General features: G+C 42.1%; 1 protein-coding gene across 2 annotated transcripts in view; it reads left to right on the top strand.

Moving 5' to 3' along the window:
* The first annotated feature begins 1,424 nt into the window (after window positions 1–1,424).
* Window positions 1,425–19,168, top strand: part of JAK1 (Janus kinase 1) — a 101,123-nt gene continuing 83,379 nt past the window's right edge. For both annotated transcript variants that reach the window (XM_045026821.1, XM_045026819.1), the window contains exon 1: window positions 1,425–1,633. The gene's annotated coding sequence lies outside the window, so the exon portion shown is untranslated. The remainder of the gene's footprint in view (window positions 1,634–19,168) is intronic.

Raw genomic sequence — 19,168 nt, 5'->3', positions numbered from 1 at the left:
TGCCATGGCCCACATCATGCAAGGTGCTCCAGGTAGGCGGACCCATTTATCTGCACAGAGCTCTGATTACTTTGGTGGGGATCTGTCTGCATGGAATGACTTGTAGGATCTTAGCTTATCAGTCTAGGTCTTTACATCACACCCACCTCTCTGGAATCTAAGCACTTTACAGACAATTCAATTGAGCACCTTTTCATTGTATTTTGGGGTGTATTAACAGGAGTATTGTATTTGGAAGGTACTATTCCTATGTGTTCTACTTGGCACTGGTGGGGCCTCAGATGGATTACTGTGTCCAGTTCTGGGCACCACACTTTAGGAAAGATGTGGATAAATTGGAAAGAGTTCAGAGGAAAGCAACAAAAATGATAAAAAATAAGTTTAGGGCTGTTATAAAGAGGATGGCGGTCACCGGTGGTTCTCCATGTCCACTGAAGGTAAAGCAATGGGGTTGAATCTGCAGCACCAGCAAGGGAGATTTAGGTTAAATATTAGGAGAAAACTATCTAACTAAAAGGATAGTTAAGCACTGGAATAGGCTTCTAAGAGAGGGTGTGGAATCCCCATCGCTGAAGGTTTTTAAGAACAGTTTGGACAAACACCTGTCGGGGTGGTCTGGGTTTATATGGTCCTGCCTCACTTCAGGTGGCTGGACTAGATGACCTCTCCAGGTCCCTTCCAGCCCTGCTGCCATAATTGTTATTAGTTAAGGCTATTTTGTAATAAGCTATATTTAGCAATCTGTCTTTGTTAGATCTTCCTGTCCTGTTACCTTCAGACCTTTACCAAGCCTCATTTTCCACCTCCCGCCTTTCCGTGTTGAAGTAGGATGTCGCTGGAAGGCTCCCTGCCAGAGCATTTCAGGCTGAATTATATGGAGTGACTTATTGTGCATTAGTGATTCATTGGTGCACCTGATGAACCAAGCTCCTATGCGGGAAATACTCAACCCTAGAGCTCAGAAATCTCTCTGCTCCTCTTGTGTGCAGCTGTACAAGGCTCTTTGGTCTCTGGGGAAGCAGGGGGGACCAGCCTTCCCTTGCAGAGCGCACCAGGGCAGCCCCGGGCTGTGCTCAGCGCGGAGCACCCTGTCAGCCCTCGGCAAACGCCACGTAACGCCCGTGGGCTCCTTATAGCTGCTTCGGCGGCCTCTGGCCCCGAAAGCCGGACAGACAGGGGACCGCCATCTGCGGGAGTATCCCGTCGGGGCCTCCGGGCTCTGCCCCTCCCCGCAGCGGGCGATCCTGGCGGAGGGGGCGGTGTCTCTCCCCCCCCCCACAGGCTGAGCGTGGGGGCCGAGGGTCTTTCCCCCGCCTGAAGGTGACAAGGGGCGGGGGCAGGAGGAAAGGACCAGTCCACCTTAAGGCCGCGGGGACACGCCGCGCGCATGCGCAGGCCCCGCGGGACAGCCTGGGACTGAGGGCTGCTGCCTGCGCCGAGCCAGCGCTGCTCGCTCTTCCGCCGGACTCGCCTCGAGCGCCGACGGACCCGGGGCGCCCCGCGCGCGCACAGGGAGCCGTTGGGCCCGGGGCCATGCGGGGCAGCGAGTGAGCGAAGCGGGGCGGCCGGGCTCCCCCCTCCCTCTCCCGTCGTCGTCGTCGTCGCCGCCGCCTGGAAGCCGCACGCGGAAGCGGTGAGTGAGCCCGGGACTCGGAGCGCGGCTGAGGCCGGGCGCGATGAGCTGGGCGCCCCCCCGGGCCGCGCTCGCTGCCCCTGGCAGCCCAGGCAGGGCGCGTAGCGGGGAATCCCAGGACAGCGCGAGCTTCCAGCTAGGGGGCCGCAGAGCTGGGGGGCGCAGGACGGGGGCTGCGCTGGGCGGCGGGGGGGGGCTTTGCTGTGGCCTTGACTTTAAGACGGGATTTCAAGAGTTAAACATCCCCCCCTCCCTAAAAAAAAAAAAAAAAAGAAGCTGCCTTTGCAAATTGGATGTTCACAGCCCAGCCAGAGGCGATATGGCTGACATCCTGTTTATATCATGCAAGAACATCCTGTCTTCTCCAGGCGGTTGTATTTGAGGCAAGCCTCCCCCCACTCCCCCCCCTTTGGTCGGGCCAGTTTTCACACATCCCAGTAACCACAATGCAGTGAGAAGGATCGAACTTCGTCCCTGCCCCAGTTGTGTGTGATGTGCATAAACATACGGGAATAATTAGTGTTGGGGGTTCGGTACTTTATTGCAGTTATTCCTATTAATGCGGTTGATCTGGACTGCAGCTGTGTACTTTAGGGGACATTTTGGGTGGATGGAGGGGCAAGCAAGCAAGCTGTAACTCGTGGGGAATATTGACTTGGAAGACGAGCCATCATAATAAGGGCTGGATGCGTCAGAATAAGGAAGTATACAAGTTGCAGTGTTAGGTATGAAGAAGGAACTGTTTTTTTCAGACAGGAATAGGTGTGGTCCAGGTGGAAGCTCACAAGGGGCTTAATTCTTGACTGTCTGTAAGGTCACCCTAAAAAGTGACCTTTTTACATTTAGTTTAGATAAGAAAATGCAACCTATTAAGGTCTATATTGCTAAACGCTTGTGGGCAAGAATCGTGGTAGTGTTGACAGTACCTAAATCTTCCTATCTCTGAGATGTTTATACCATTCACACTCAGTAAGTTTTCTGTTTGATGCCATGTGTATTGATGTTGGAAAAATCTGTTAAATTTGCTACTTCGTGTTACAGGTGGTGATAGTTTAAAGTGTTGAAATTCCACTTAAGAAAACAGTTTGTTCCTATGGACTGAGGATAATCAAATCATTATTCTCTAGTGTAAAGTTATATCCTGAAAAAGTATCAGCATGTTTTATTGGCATTGGAAGATACAAAATAGTACGATCCTGATAAGTGCTCATTAGTACTAGGAAGATGTGTAAAAATGGCAACTTTTTGCTCACAGAATCTGTTCCTTGTGATACTCAGAGGGCTTGTCTACACTTGAAAGTAAATTCACCCTATCTTAATCTGAATTAAAAGTGCAGTAGCTGAATATTTTTTTTAAAGAATTTTTAAAAAATCTGTTAGCTGAAACAAAGCTATGAAAAAAAAATGCATGTTGACACGAGCTGGAGTAGAATTTTACAAATGCAAGAATTTCTTGGTGGAGATGCACAAACCAGGAAGGACCCACATTAACTAATTTCAAGGAGAAAGGGGTAAACAGTGAGGTGGCAAAGTTTGCAGATGATACTAAACTACTCAAGATAGTTAAGACCAAAGCAGATTGTGAAGAACTTAAAAAAGATCTCACAAAACTAAGTGATTGGGCAACAAAATGGCAAATGAAATTTAATGTGGATAAATGTAAAGTAATGCACATTGGAAAAAATAACCCCAACTATACATACAACATGATGGGGGCTAATTTAGCTACAACGAGTCAGGAAAAAGATCTTGGAGTTATCGTGGATAGTTCTCTGAAGATGTCCACGCAGTGTGCAGAGGCGGTCAAAAAAGCAAACAGGATGTTAGGAATCATTAAAAAGGGGATAGAGAATAAGACTGAGAATATATTATTGCCCTTATATAAATCCATGGTACACCCACATCTCGAATACTGTGTACAGATGTGGTCTCCTCACCTCAAAAAAGATATTCTAGCACTAGAAAAGGTTCAGAAAAGAGCAACTAAAATGATTAGGGGTTTAGAGAGGGTCCCATATGAGGAAAGATTAAAGAGGCTAGGACTCTTCAGTTTGGAAAAGAGAAGACTAAGGGGGGACATGATAGAGGTATATAAAATCATGAGTGATGTTGAGAAAGTGGATAAGGAAAAGTTATTTACTTATTCCCATAATACAAGAACTAGGGGGTCACCAAATGAAATTAATAGGCAGCAGGTTTAAAACAAATAAAAGGAAGTTCTTCTTCACGCAGCGCACAGTCAACTTGTGGAACTCCTTACCTGAGGAGGTTGTGAAGGCTAGGACTATAACAATGTTTAAAAGGGGACTGGATAAATTCATGGTGGCTAAGTCCATAAATGGCTATTAGCCAGGATGGGTAAGAATGGTGTCCCTAGCCTCTGTTCGTCAGAGGATGGAGATGGATGGCAGGAGAGAGATCACTTGATCATTGCCTGTTAGGTTCACTCCCTCAGGGGCACCTGGCATTGGCCACTGTCGGTAGACAGATACTGGGCTAGATGGACCTTTGGTCTGACCCGGTACGGCCTTTCTTATGTTCTTATCACAAGTTTTCCACAACATCATCAGGTTTTTTTTTTGGCGCATATAGTTTACTTTAGGTAAATGAAGCTAAATACTTTGAAACATAATTACTCTTAGCTTTGGTTTTACTTATGCAGACTAAGGGCCAGATCTGGCAAATCCTATTACAAAATGTTTGCAGGATTGGGCCCTAGTTAGCATTGTCACTAGTGTACCTCCTTTTTTGGTTGAAGAGAAGATGCTTTCTCCTGGCACCCTTCATACTGTCTAAAATGCACAATAAACTAGAGATTAACTATAAAGTGTCTGAATTAGCTCTTGTTGGGTAAGCATTGAGAATGGCTGAGTTGCCTAACTGGCACATCACATCTGATTTTCAGACCCATCCAAGTACCTGCACCCCAAACATCTAACAGAATTAACTATTAGTGTTAGCAGTATAAACACTATAGTCAAGTTAGGAGGAGACTATTCACACAAAGACTGTGAATGGCTTGCCAATTACAGAACCAGTTTCTCCTCCCTTGGTTTTCACACCTCAACTGCTAGAACAGGGCCTCATCCACCCTGATTGATCTAACCTCATTATCTCTAGCTTGCTTCTTGCTTGCTTATATATACCTGCCCCAGGAAATTTCCACCACTTGCATCCGAAGAAGTGGGTATTCACCCACGAAAGCTCATGCTGCAAAACGTCTGTTAGTCTATAAGGTGCCACAGGATTCTTTGCTGCTTCTTAAGTTAGGAGGAGACTATTTTAAAAATACATGTACTAAGGGTCTAGTAGTAGACTATAGACATAGAAAATTATTGTAAAATATGTCAATCCCCATGCTTAAGTATATGGGGATTAGAACAGAGACTACGTAGCTGTCTTTCAATATGAAAAATGCTTAAACTCAGGCTCGTTACAAATAGCACCAATCTTATGAAGTTTAAGTGTACATTAGAATCCTTTATTTGAAAAAATCAGGTGTTTGGGTAATAAAGGAGATTCGGTCCTGCATAGCTTATGATGCCATGGAATAGTACTTCAGGCACTGAAAATGTGGAGGATACAACCAGTCTACAACTAAGAGTTGGGTTTACACTGAGCTATGTATTACATTTGACAAGGTATTTTGACTGAGTTTTTCAACTTTTTCGTAATTTTAACTCCAGAGGCTTGCTTGGACAAGTTACATTCTCTGTACAAGAGACTTCATACAGGCTCTTCTGTTTTGGGGAAAAATCAAAGTACAAGTTCTCCGACTCTGGCTGAGTAGCATGACATATCTTAGATGCTGCTTAATCACTAGTACAATGTACACTAAGTTCTTTTGTGACCATATATGGGGAGTGGTAGGCACTTCCTCTGTGCACTTTTAAGTGTGCAGGAAATTGCACCTTGAGCTCAATTTGTACTAGATGGCATTACATGGCAGGTGCCTCTATAAATACAAAGCAGGTTACCTAGACTGGAGGAGTACATGCATTCAGATAACTTTGGAAGATCAGAAAAATAATTTATGGTTCTTGTGTCATGAATGAGATTAGACTGGTATCAAATGTGGAATATTAAAATATAATTTGCACACATAATCCCACAGTTCTCTTTCTATTTTGCAAATGCTGTCTACTTTCCAGTGAGGGTTCACAATACTTGCAAGCAGGGTGGATTTGATTTAAATCACTACTCAGGAAAACTCAGTTTAATCATGAATTTCTACATAAAAGTGCATTCTTGTTGGTTGTTATAACCTTAATACATATCTTCACAACTCAGATAAATGTAGGTTTCATTTTTAGAAAGTACACACTATACATTTTTGAACAGTGTTTTATTTTGAAAACTTTTCAGATTAGTTTTACAGCTATATCAGAAAATGAATGATTGATTATTTCATTTACCTTTTGGTAAATGAAGCAGATATTTATGAAGTCATTGGGAGGTGAAATATCTCCAATTCAACAGGTTAATCATTAATTTTGGAGGATTTTCTTACCAGGCTGTATTAGGAGGAGATCACCACCAAACAGACATTTAAATTGTTTTATTTAACTAAAACAACATCATCATGAATTCTGGATTGTTTTCTTCAACAACAAACATATAATATTTTAACAAAACAAGCATATGTCCCTCGCTTCTCACATTTACCTCCAGACTTCTCCTTGTCCAGATCTATTCCGCCCCCAACAATCTTCTATTCATTGAACTTTTTGAAACTTTGCACTTTTAGATAGAGGTAAGGGATTGACTCTGTGTACACAAATTTGCAGAGGGACAATATAGTTGAGGTCTGTTATTTCTCGCCTCTATATATTAAAAACATTTTTGCTGTTAACAAGCATGTTACCTCTGGGGACACAAATCCACAGTTTGAGAACTGCAAAACTAAGCATCTCTGATGGTATCTTCTAGACTGAGCACTGAGTCCCATTGGGTAGTAGAAAGATTAATCTAAAGAATCTGTACAGAAGCCTGTGGAACTGCGTAAGATTGGGTCCCTAATCCATGAACTATTGGAGCTCATTTACAAATTTTCTCTTAAACATTACATGAATATATTGTCTCATACTATAGAATTAGAATTTATAATCCCTATTCCATGATGAGATATTTTTGAGCTATAATGTATCCTAATTAAAAACTATCTTTAGATAGGTTTTGTACTCAAAAAGCATTTTATTAAAAAAGTCCGATTTAAATAAAAAAATCGGATTTTTTATTTTAAAAAAATCATTGATTTTTATTCACCCTGTTTGCAAGGCATTTCATCTAATTCCAGTAAGAAGAATTTGCTAATCTTGTACAGAGCAAGTCCACAGACAGAGTTTTTGTTAGGAGGGGTTAGAAAAAAAACGTACTATACTGTGCTTAAACAATCTAAGTGTCAAACAGTTTAAATAAATTACTGAAGAATATAAGCGTGTTTAAAACTGGAAAGAATCTCTAATTTCATTAAATTCAAGAAATCTCAGTATTCAAAGAATAAGATTAGTTACTTTTTAAAGAGGATTCATATTAAAATATGGTTCTAAAAGAGAATCTTATTCTGAAATTAGGTATATTAACAGAGTTTTGGAACAGTTGAGTATTTCCAAATTAACTTGTTTATGGTCTTTATTAAAATAGTGCTAAAATCCAGGAAGTAAAAACCACATCAAGTATATAATAGGAAAACAAACTGGTGTCTAAATTGCAAAATGAAAAACAAAGCATTTATTGGGAATTTTTCTTGACATGTTATAAAAAGAGGTGACAAAACTTTTGCAGTCAAACCAATCCTTGTTTTATTAGTCTCCTTATGTTTACTTCAAAAAGGTGAAATCCACAATAAGATTTCTAATACTCTTGTACTTTTACCATTGGAAGTATTTTCCACACATCTAGGATGAATGAAAGTTACAGTTACACAGGGTTCTTTATTGGTTGAATAAAGACACTTACTGGGAACGGTGCTCTCACAAAGACTGTGTTTGTGCTGTGATCAACAGTAATTTGTAAAAGCTATAGAAATGTTCATGCATTTTATAGTGTTGCAAACCAGTGCCTGGATCTCTCTCAAATCCACGTGCAGGCATTCCCCTATCAGTGTGGAAGTATAAGCCACCACCACAATAGTCTCTTCAAGACCTTATAGGGTGATTCTGGAATTGGAGGTCTACACAGAGGGAAGAGTTGGGGAGATGCACATATCCCCCCCACCTACCCCTCTAAGCTGTATTATTTTTTCCGCAGAGCATTCCAAAGGGATTCCTGGATCACCATGCTGCCACAGTTTGGTGGCGATGCATGAAGAGTGCCATGGTCAGATTCAGTGTTGAACCAAATCCCCTAGAATCCATGCAGATCTTTGGGGAACTGCCAAGTTTGAGGGTGGGCTCTCCAGCTTATTGGTGATAGTACTACCTCCCCACCCCTTCCACAGAATCTTGGAGAAACTCCATAAGAGAGTCCTCAGATATTCTACCTCAGAGCTTATTCTGAATTTTTCTAAACAGCAAGGTGTTTGGATTATTTTGGTAAGTGCTGGTTAAAAAAAAAATATATACGGAGGGGTAAGAAATTTTATATCTGTAAGTAAGGATCAGAGTTTGATCATACATCCAGCCTGAGCTGGAGGAGATGGACATATTTTACACTGGAGCTAACATGACAAAATAGGTCTTAGGCTTCATGAAGAATACCAGTGAGCTAAAAAAGCAGGTTTATAAACTAGAAGAGTTAGTTTATAGAGAGGAGCCTGAGCTGCAAAGTTTAGATGCTGACCTCAAAGAAGTTTGGATCCATGGTCTTGGTCCTGGCCCCATATCTCATCTATTGAAAGTTAATGAAGAGTTGGAAGTATATTTGTCCTTCAGTATTAAGGAGCTGTATGCATGTGGAGGGGAAGATAATTCTTTGAATGATAAATTGGCAGCATTTGAGCCTTTCTTCCCTTTCCTCTCCAAAAGTTGCAGTTCCTTACAGGAACAATATAAGCTTTAACACAATAATAAAACCCTTGGTGTATTCAGGATGTAAACACAACCATAAAATCTCTAGAGTACTCAGGATGCAGTTAAGATTTTTCAGGTCTGGGTAATAGCAAACAAACACTTGCTACATTTATAGCAAATTGCTTTCAGTGTTTTGAACATATGATTCAGACAATTATAATGCTTTCTGCTTGCTCTGTTCAGCAATAAAGCTTTTTAGAGGGCTGAAGGATACCAAAAATCCATCTTACTAGATGAATAGAACAAACAAAAGAAGAGGTACTGAACGTCAAGAGGTAGGATTTTGAGAACTCAGGAGTAAAATAGTCATAAAGGGACAAAAGATTTAACCCCCCTCCCCTTATTTTTAAACTTGCTGTTACAATAGCTACAGTTAGACAAGAAAGATTAAAGGAAAAATTATTCTATTAAATTACTTTGTCGTTTTGACAGTAGTTTTTGTATGGTCACTGCCAACATTTCCTTCTGTTTGTCCGTTTATATGAATCTTTCACAGACTAGGAGAATTTTTTAGAATAACTAGGAAAGTGACAAAAAAATCCACAGATTGACAGGGTGTCTCATAGGCAGGTTTGCAGGAGGGAATTACTGGCTTTCAAGTGGGCTGTGTCCCTCCGAGGCCAGATGGATCTCTAAGGAATCTATCAAGATGTTTATTCCCTGCTCCTCATCACAACAGGGCTTGGCTACGCTTACAAATTTGCAGCGCTGCAGCAGGGTGTGAAAACACACCCTTTCCAGCGCTGCAAATTGCGGCGCTGCAAAGCGCCAGTGTGGTCAAAGCCCCAGCGCTGGGAGCGCGGTTCCCAGCGCTGTCCGTTATTCCCCACAGGGAGGTGGAGTACGGACAGCGCTGGGAGAGCTCTCTCCCAGCGCTGGTGCTTTGACTACACTTAGCGCTTTGAAGTGCTAAGTGTAGCCACAGCCAAAGTGCTTTACAGAAGTTCACCAACTAATTTCTGATTGGTTAAGTAGGGTAGTAAGCTAACTAATCGAAAAAAAATAGTAAGCTGGAGGAAATAATTGGAAGAACAAATTCCATTTAGAGCAATACAAAATGAGACACTTTTCATATCTTGCTTTTGTCATCCTCATTATAATACAAGTCTGTCGCATCTTACGCGCATTTAACATGTGCGATTTCAGCTTTATGCGTTCGGCAAAAAAAAGAAATAATTTTAATACTGTAACTGTAGTGCGGGCGATTCTGCCTGCCATTCAACTCAATGTAATTTTGACTATACGCGGTTTTCGCTTTACGCGCTAACCGCGGAACGGAACCCCCGTTTAAGATGAGACTCGTCTGTAGCTTGTTTTTGTCACAGTTGGCACTTGTCTGGATATTTCTGATGCCAACGTTGACATGAATATACATCTCTCTATTCATAGGAGTTGTATCATAAGCTATCTGTTAACACTTGTTAATCTTTTTAATAGATATCTTTTGCTGGACTGTTCATTTTTCTGCAGATAAAATGGGGGAAGGGAAATGGTGGGAAGTTATAGGATTGAGTTAGCAGACAAAGTTCAAGTTATGCTGAACTAAGGGAGGAAGTGGCTGAGAAGTCAGTGAAAACAAATGAGGGAGTACTGACTGCAGTTTTTTATTTGATAGGAACATATTTGAAACTGGCCCTTAGATTCAAAGGGAATGTTTACACAAGATCTGGTAACTCTAATGCCCATTGAAAGATGAGAACATTATATTTTCTTTGACCTAAATGGATATTAGTTTTTCCGTGTTGATACAAGAGATACTCACTTTTGCTAACAATCCTTATAACAGAGAAGCCCCAGTAATCCAGAATAACAGGTCACAGTTCTAATCCAGCTCTGCTGCTGCTGAGCTCCAAAAATAGCAAGAACAGCCTAATGTTAACTAGGTGTTAAACAAGTAATACACCATAGCAGGCTAACAAAACCACAACAGGTACTGACAGCTGATAGCTTTGTGCTTTAAGTATTTGGAATCTTACTCATTTTAATGTGGTGATTAACTTAAAGGGGAGGGAGGTGTCAGCTGTTGGACTTGGCTTGTCCAGTACTCAATAGAATGTCATACTGACATATGTCTGGCTTCTGACCTATTTAAGTTTTAAAAAGTTAAATTTCTAACTAAGCTTAAGAATATGAACAGATGTAGTTGTGGTCTCCCTGAGTCTGCATACTGACTGAAACACCTGAACAGGTGTATACTGCATCCTCTGCTTACCAATGGGGTGTTAATTCTTGGAGGGGGAGTCAAAAGACCTGTGTTCTGATCTTGGCTCTGCAACTTACCTGCTGTCTGACCTTGGGCAAGTCACTTCTCTGTGCCTGTTTCTCCTTGCATTCTGAGTATCTGACAGGCCTTAGGCACCTTTCTCCTGTATTTGTTTCCAGTGGGAGCTAGTTGCTTGACTGCAATTGATGTTGAAAAGCTCCCCCCGGGAGCTTTAACACTGGGAAGCTCTTAGGGGCAGGGACTGTCTCATACTATATGTTTTGGGCCCTACCAATTTCACGGTCATAGGATTTTAAAAATAGTAAATTTCATTATTTCAGCTATTTAAATCTGAGATTTCAGTGTTGTAATTGTAGGGAGCCTGACCCAAAAAGGAATGGGTGGGGGTTTGCAAAGTTATTATAGGGAGGGTTGCGGTACTGCTACCTTTACTTCTGCGCTGCTGCCTCCAGAGTTGAGCACCTGGCCAACAGCTGCCGCTTTCCAGCCGCCCAGCTCTGAAGCAGCGAAGTAAGGGTGGCAGTACTGCAACCCCCCCCCCCAAATACCTTGTGACCCCCCTGCAACACCCTTTTGGGGCAGGACCCCCAATTTGAGAAATGCTGGTCTTCCCATGAAATTTGTGTAGTATAGGGTAAAAGACCAGATTTCACGGGGAAGGGACCAGATTTCACAGTCCGTGGTGTGTTTTTCATGGCCATTAATTTGGTAGGGCTCTATATATGTTTGTACAGTGTCTACTACAGTAGAACCCTGAACGGTTGTAGCCTGTAACAGCTACTGTTATACAAATGATTAGTGACTCTGAACCCTAATGACAACTGAAGTATCACTACCTTTTCATTGTTGATCACTTTAGCAGCACCATTCTGAGAAATATTCTGAGAATGGATGGCATTTGGGATTGTAGAGGGTAGTACCAATTGTTCACCCATTGTGACAACTGGCATAGTAGGAATTTACAGGGAATTGAGATCTTTTATTAAAATGAGTTATTAGTGGTAGTCATTAACCATCATCATCTGACTCCTACATTAAACTTAAATTGATGAAAACTAGCTTGCTAATGTTCCAAGTGAAACTATATTTTTCAAATTGCTTCATTTTTATTAGCTGAAAATACTTAGAATGAACCCATACCCAGTTCCACTGTAGCAAACAGGAAAACAATATCTGTCCCACTGTAATTGTATTTTTTGTTGACTAATCCACATAGGATGAATCAGACTCATCCTGTTGCCAGAAAGGAATAGAAAGTTAATTTATATTTTAATTTGGAAAAAAAAAAAAGTGCCCTTGCTACCATGTGGTAATTCTTCAAAAGTTAATGTTTTAGATTCCTTGTGACACAGGTGCTGACTTTCAGCTTCCCCCGTCCCCCAGGTGCTCCACCCTGCTTCACCCCTCCCCCAAGAAGGACCCCACCTAAGCCCTGCCTTTTCCTGCCCCTGCTCCACCCCCACCCAGCCTTTTCCCACACCCACTCTGCCCCCTCCCTAAGGCTCCGCCCCACCTTTTCCCACCGGAGCTCCACCCCCTCCTCTGAGCACACTCTTCCTTCGCTCTGCCTCTTCCTGCCCCTCCAGGAGGTGGAGGGGGGGAGAGGGAGGAGCTGATTGGCAGGGGCCTGCTGAACAACTGATCTGGTGGCTGGTGAGTGTTGAGCACCCACTAGTTTTTTTCCCCCATAGGTACTCCAGCCTCGGAGTACTCACATAGTCAGCGTCTATGTGTTGTCATCCTGAAACCTAACCTGAACAGGTGATATAAGGATGTCTATAACAGCAGTATACTTCCCAGCTCTTTTCTCCCACTACCTAAAACTAAGAATTGGCATGAGCCACTGGGTTGATTGTGCTGATTTTCTCTCACTCTAAAGTTCTCTGGCTAAGCTTATTGTATTTAACCTGTCTTGAGTTGGAGACAGAAGAGTAGGACAGAAGGACTGAAACTAAGTACCTCTACATAACCTTTGACGTTTCAGATCTGACAGCTGGGCTTCTTGGGAATACGTCTAGGTAGCAAGCAGGAGACCCTGCAGCAGTGAGCCTCAGAACCTGGGTCTGCAGACCCAGGCTCGCAGTATGGCACTAAAAATAGCTATGTAGACATTTGGGTTTGGACTAGAGTTCAGGCTCTGAAGCCTAAGGAGGGGGATGGGCTTCAGCAGCCAAGCCCAAACCAAACATCTGCCCACCTATTTTTAGTGCTATAGCATGAGCCTGAGTCTCGCTGCTGCGGGATACTGATTGGGGTGTAGATAAATTCCAAGTCTCAAAGGGTTTGTCTATGCTTGAAATGCTACAGGGGCTCAGCTAAAATGCTGCAGCGCTTCAGTGTAGATATTACATCAGCATAGGTAATCCACCTCCCTGAGAGGCAGTAACTAAGTTGATGAACGAATTCTTCCATTGACCTAGTGCTGTCTGCATGGGGACTTGGGTCAGTTTAATTACCTCGCTCCGGGCGTGGATTTTTCACACTACTGAGTGTTGTAATTATGCCAACCTAATTTCCTAGCATGGACCACCTTGATATATTGGCTGTTCAATACTCAATAGGTATCAAAGTTAGTCAAGACTGTTTAAAAAAGACCTTTCTACATGCTTAGTTTGTACTTTCCTGCCTCTTGGTCAGTTTCACTAGTTCTCTAGTCACCAAAGGCCTTTTTCCTCCCCCCACTAAGATTTTTCCACTGTTGCTACCTCTCATACCTGGTAACAACCACAGTGATGCTAGCGTAGCCAAGGCGGATGCCGTAGTGTGACTGTTGCCCTGAACGGTGACATCCTAGCAATTTTGGGGAAACTGTAGGAAAATAATGTAATGTTGCTAGAGAAAGCGTGTTTCAGGGCTTGCTTTAAAAACAAACACCACAACAACTTAATTTCCCCCTTTTGCTTGTTACCTTTAAATGGCTATTCATAGCTTTTCAGCCAATTATGAATGTTATAGTAATCATCTGTTTATAAAATTTGGTTGTGTGCTCAAGTGCAGGCTAGGAAATTATCTTTTCAGTGTTTGCTAACCAGAGGAGTTAAGATCCAAATCTTTCCCTTAACTTAAATTAATAAGTGATTGAAAAATCATTAGTTCTACAGCTTGTTGCATAACATGCCATGGTTACATACTGTTACTCACTTTCCATAAAGGCATATATGGGGCCATAGGTGAGAATTAAGACCGTGTACACAAAATTGTTTCATTATTGACATTTCATTTGCTGCTTCAGTTTCTTCACTGCTAGTAATTCTAATTTTAAGTATCCTTCAGGGAAATGGTGATGTACCAACATCCTCCCAGATGGAACTTTTGAAAATCCATATGCAGTTTTGCCAATGTGGAACAAATGGATTTGTTATTGAAAAAGTCATTTGACACTTTAAAATTTAACTTTTGTTTCCTTTGAGTTAGCTTGTCCTGATATTCAAACCTAGACTCTGTGCAGAGTTTGTCAGGAGGTGAAACTCACAGAACTAACTGGTTTAGGCTCACATTTTTAGAGACATATTGCAGTACATAGAAACACAATAAAACTAAAATAGCAACTCAAGAACTTGGGCACCTGTATGATTCTAACAACTTTCTGTTGCTTGGCATCCAGTTTAAGATCATACTGAACACTTTTGTTTGAACTAAGCCATATTTGTTTACCAGGCATTAGTCAGGTGCTTAAGCTAGATGTGTCCCCTTTTACGTGACACTGGATTGCTTCATATTGAGGTCTGTTAGTTTGCATTGTTTGCTGTTTGCGCAGGTTTGCCAAGCCACATAAGTGTCATGGAGCCACTTACACTGTAATCGTTTCTCTGGCATATGCCTTTACTCAAGTGGATTGCCTCCTACACGATGAGAAAAAGGAAAACTCAACCCTCAAATATATTTGAAACAGCTATGATTATAGGCAGGCAATTGTTCAATCCAAGTTATACATTTTGTACATGCTCCTTGTCTGTCTTGTTTACTCAGGAAGAGGTAGAAATACTGAACTATGTTGGGAATGAGAGGCTATTTCAGCATTCTGTAGATATGGCCTGCATACCTTGCTCTTACCTAGGTGTATAACTTTGCATTTGGTTGTATTAAAATGCATTTTTTTGCATGAGCCTTACTTACCAAAAGTATGATTACCCTGTCCTCATTTACCATTCCACCAGTCTTTGTCATCTGCAACGTTTTATCAGCAGTTTGTATATTTATTTCCCACTCACTGATGAAAGTGTTGAATAGCATCAGACCTAGTACTGATCTCTGCAGAACCCCACTAGAAACACACTCGTTCCATGATCATTCCTGTTGACAACAACTTGTTCTCCAACTCTCACTCAACATATAAGCCTTCCCAACTTCTCCACTTTCTCTGTGGCATTTTTTGTCCTGGTATGGTGGCCTGAGGATTGTAGATGGAGTAACATAGGTATAAGCATTTGACTATATACATACACACCCACACCCACACCTACCTATGGTTCTAGAACTATAGCATGACACTTCTTCCCCTCCCTCCCTGTAATGAGGAGTTCCATTAGAGTGGTTTACATTCCTAATGGACTCATTCTTCTGATGTGATCTTATGACTTCATGGCCTTCATAACTATCTCTCTCTCTAAGACAAAAATCCCTGACTTCCCCAGACAAAGGATGGCTTAATTGCCTTTTATTTGACTTTTAAAAATTAAATATTGATTTTTTTTAGACAGTCTCAATATCTAAAAAAATCTTGACATTAGAGGATACTCAAAGTTCACATCTTCCAGAAAGTGCGGCTATGGTTGGAAAAATGACTCTAAAAACCAACATAGTCCTATTCAGCATCTCTCTGATCCCTGTTTGCCTTAGGGTCATATCTGTTTATTGACAAAAAGGAGGAAAATTCTGCTTTGGTTCATAGATCAATAAAATGCACCTCTATATTCCAGTTAGTGAATCTGCTTGTGGTTATATACCAAGAGACAGCAGAACACAGCTTGACTTCTTTTGTTTTGGCAATTTGAAAAAAAGTCTCTTGACAAGCAAGTTTGAACTGGATGTCCTTTGAGAGGAATATATATGCTACTCTTGGGGGAATTCTGTGCCACTGAGCAATGCAGAATTGTGCAGCAATTAACATGTGCGCAGAATTTCTCCCCCCCCCCCCCCGCCACAGAAATGGGCTGCAGTGCTGCTAGGGGCCACTGGACTCAGCAGAGCCCAGCTTGCACATAGAAGACAATGTTGGGGGAGTGGGAGGGAGCTAGAGGGTTCCTGGCAGCTGCAGTTCCCAGCATGCCCTGAGGGAAGGAATGGGCAGCGCTCAGGAAACTCCTTGCAAGCCTGGGACTGAGTATCTGGCTGTTTCTCCCTCTGGATCCCTGGGCTCTGGGAGAGAAGACGGTATCTGAGCAAGGGGGGCCCCCACAGCTGGGCTCTGGTGGGGAGGGTGCAGGTATCTGGACTGGGGGGAGGGCTGCTGCTGGACTCTGGAGAGGGTTTTTTTGGGGTGTATTGCCTGGGGGGGCACCACCGGTGGTCTTATGGGGGAGGGGTTGTGGGTGTCTGGCCCACCCGGCTGGGCTCTTATGGGGGAAGGGGACAGAGAAACAGTTAAAGAAACCCCTATGACAACCTAGTTCCTCTCTATTCCTGGGGAAATTTGTGTGTGTGTCGGTATTGTTACAGACATACTTGCTGACAGGTATTTTGAAATAATTGAAGCTGGTGTGATTATGTAGTGTTATTTTGACAAAATTTGCAGAGTTTTAAAATATTCTGTGCAGAATTTTTAATTTTTTGGTGCAGAATGCTCCCAGGAGTAATATACAACACCATGATTTACACTGTAAACTCTTTCAGTTATCTTTGTTTTGCCTTCTTGCATCTCTGTAAGACATCTGGCACTATATGTGTAATTAAAATGGTTCCATAGCTATTTGACAATAAATACACAATGTATGACAGGGTGGTTAGAACAAGAAGGGAGGGGAAGTTTGCAGTGAACTTTACTGTGGAACAGAAAGGTAAATATTGAGTCTGTCCTGTCTCTTCAGTAATCAAATACAGCTACAACAGGGCTTCCCTCAGCTAAAGTACTGGTAAAGTATGGCTTGCTTTAGCCAAGTTCTAAGGTGGAGGAATCACTATAGTTTTCTTCAGCTCCAGTCCTCTTCCTAAAGATCCTTCCTCATTACTACACTTGGTCCTGGGCTAAATACAGAAGTTGCACTGGTTTAGCTAAAGGTGTTGTTTTGCACTCATTTAGCTAACTCAGGGGTTGACAACCTTTCAGAGGTGGTGTGCCAAATCTTCATTTATTCACTCTAATTTAAGGCTTCACGTGCCAGTAATATATGTTAATGTTTTTAAGAAGGTGTCTTTCTATAAGTCTATAATATATAACTAAACTATTGTTTTATGTAAAGTAAATAAGGTTTTTAAAATGTTTAAGAAGCTTCATTTAAAATTAACTTAAAATGCAGAGCCCCCCAGACCGGTGGCCAAGACCCAGGCAGTGTGAGTGCCACCAAAAATCAGCTCGTGTGCCGCCTTTGGCACGCGTGCCATAGGTTGCCTACCCCTGAGCTAACCCTATGCAAACTTTGTGTGTGGAAATTTACATCAATCAAGTCTAGTTTTCATAACAAGGGCAAGTTGAACTGATGTACATGTCCATACAAAGTTGCATTGCGTTTAGCTAAGTAGCTGCAAAACCATGACTTAAATTAATCTGGCATAATTTCTGTATATAGACAAGACTGCAACCCTCTAACTCTCTGTGTGCTTAGGCAAAACTGGTTCCACAAAACTAACTCTGTCCAACTAACTGGTAAAGCTGTTCACAAAGGTCCAGTACTTGTGGTCTTCCCTCTCACAAAATGGTGTGTTAATCCATTCCCTGCCAACCTGTTGACAGGATCTCCCTTCATAGTGATAGCATGAAATAGAATTCTTAAGTTTTCTCTGGTAAATATTTTACATTTGTGTGCAGCCAGGCTGTTATTAGGACTTCATCCCTTATGCATAGGGCCCTACCAAATTCATGGTCCACTTTGATCAATTTCACGGCCAGAGGGTTTTAAAATTGGTTAATTTCACATTTTCAGCAGTTTACATCTGAAATTTAAGGGTCTTGTATCCATGGGGGGTCCCAACCCAAAAAGTACCTGGAAGTGGGTCTGATCTCTTCCCCCCCCCCATATGCAAGGGAAGGACAAATGCTGTCCCTTCCCAGCCAAGCAGGGACTCGCACCTAGGAGCTTCCCTAGCTGGGGTCCTCCCAGGAGCAGGGGGATATCTGACCCACCTCCGCAAGTCACCTCCAGCTGCAGGAACCTCTGAGGCCGGGCAGGGAGCTTCCTGCAGCAGGGGAAGGCACTCCGAGGTGGTATCATCTCCCCAAGAGCAGCTGTGGAGAGGAAGGACAAGTCCTCTCCCTCCCCAGCCGAGATGGGACTTGCAGCTAGGAGCCCCATCACTGGGGTGCTCCCAGCAGCAAAGAGGAGATCAGATGTCATGGGAAAGGGCTTATTTCATGATCTGACATTTTTCACAGCCATGAAATTGGTGAGGCTCAACTTATACATAACATTGTCAACTTCTTCTACAACTACGGTGACCAGATGTCCTGATTTAACCAGGACAGTCCCAATTTTTGGGTCTTTTTCTTATATAAGCTGCTATTACCCCCCACCCTGATTTTTCACATTTGCTGTCTGGTCACCTTAACTATAACATGTAACTGATTCATAAGATATACGTATACTATTCAGCCGTTAAGCTATGTTGTGACACTTGCTCCTATATACATGTGGATAGAGTTTAACTGATGTTTTGGTATTAAGTCACCAGCTAAGTTTAGTTAACGGTGCATCAGACAAATATGAATACTGAAATCAGTTATAAAAGTTGACTAATATTTCTTAACAACATTAGATTTTAGGTTATGTTTCATTGGCCTTTCCATTAAACCCTTGTCAGGCAGCTTAGGCTTTTGTAAAATGTGTCTGAGGTAGAAATCTCTGTCAAAGGGTTGAGTCTTTTTTCTGAAATTTAATTGAAGTAGATTAGTGTGTTTGAAAAAGGAATTTAAAAAAATTTTTTTTTTCTCTCTTCTGGGAAAAGAATTAAGAGGAAATAGGTTTGCTAGGCACTTGGAACCAGATTTTTACAGGTATTTATGTGTTGCTGAGCTCAGCATTGTAAGGCATAAATGATTTAGCAGGCTAAGTCCCATTTTCAAATGATATAGGCATTTAGGGGCTTATGTGCTATTGGCTTTCAATAAGACATAAGAGCTGAACTGCCTAATTTACTTTTTAAAATGGG

Source organism: Mauremys mutica, chromosome 8 (assembly GCF_020497125.1).
Source record: "Mauremys mutica isolate MM-2020 ecotype Southern chromosome 8, ASM2049712v1, whole genome shotgun sequence".
In the NCBI taxonomy this organism is placed as follows: Eukaryota; Metazoa; Chordata; order Testudines; family Geoemydidae; genus Mauremys; species Mauremys mutica.
Note: the sequence above shows the minus strand (reverse complement) of the source record. Positions and strands in the feature narration are given on the sequence as shown.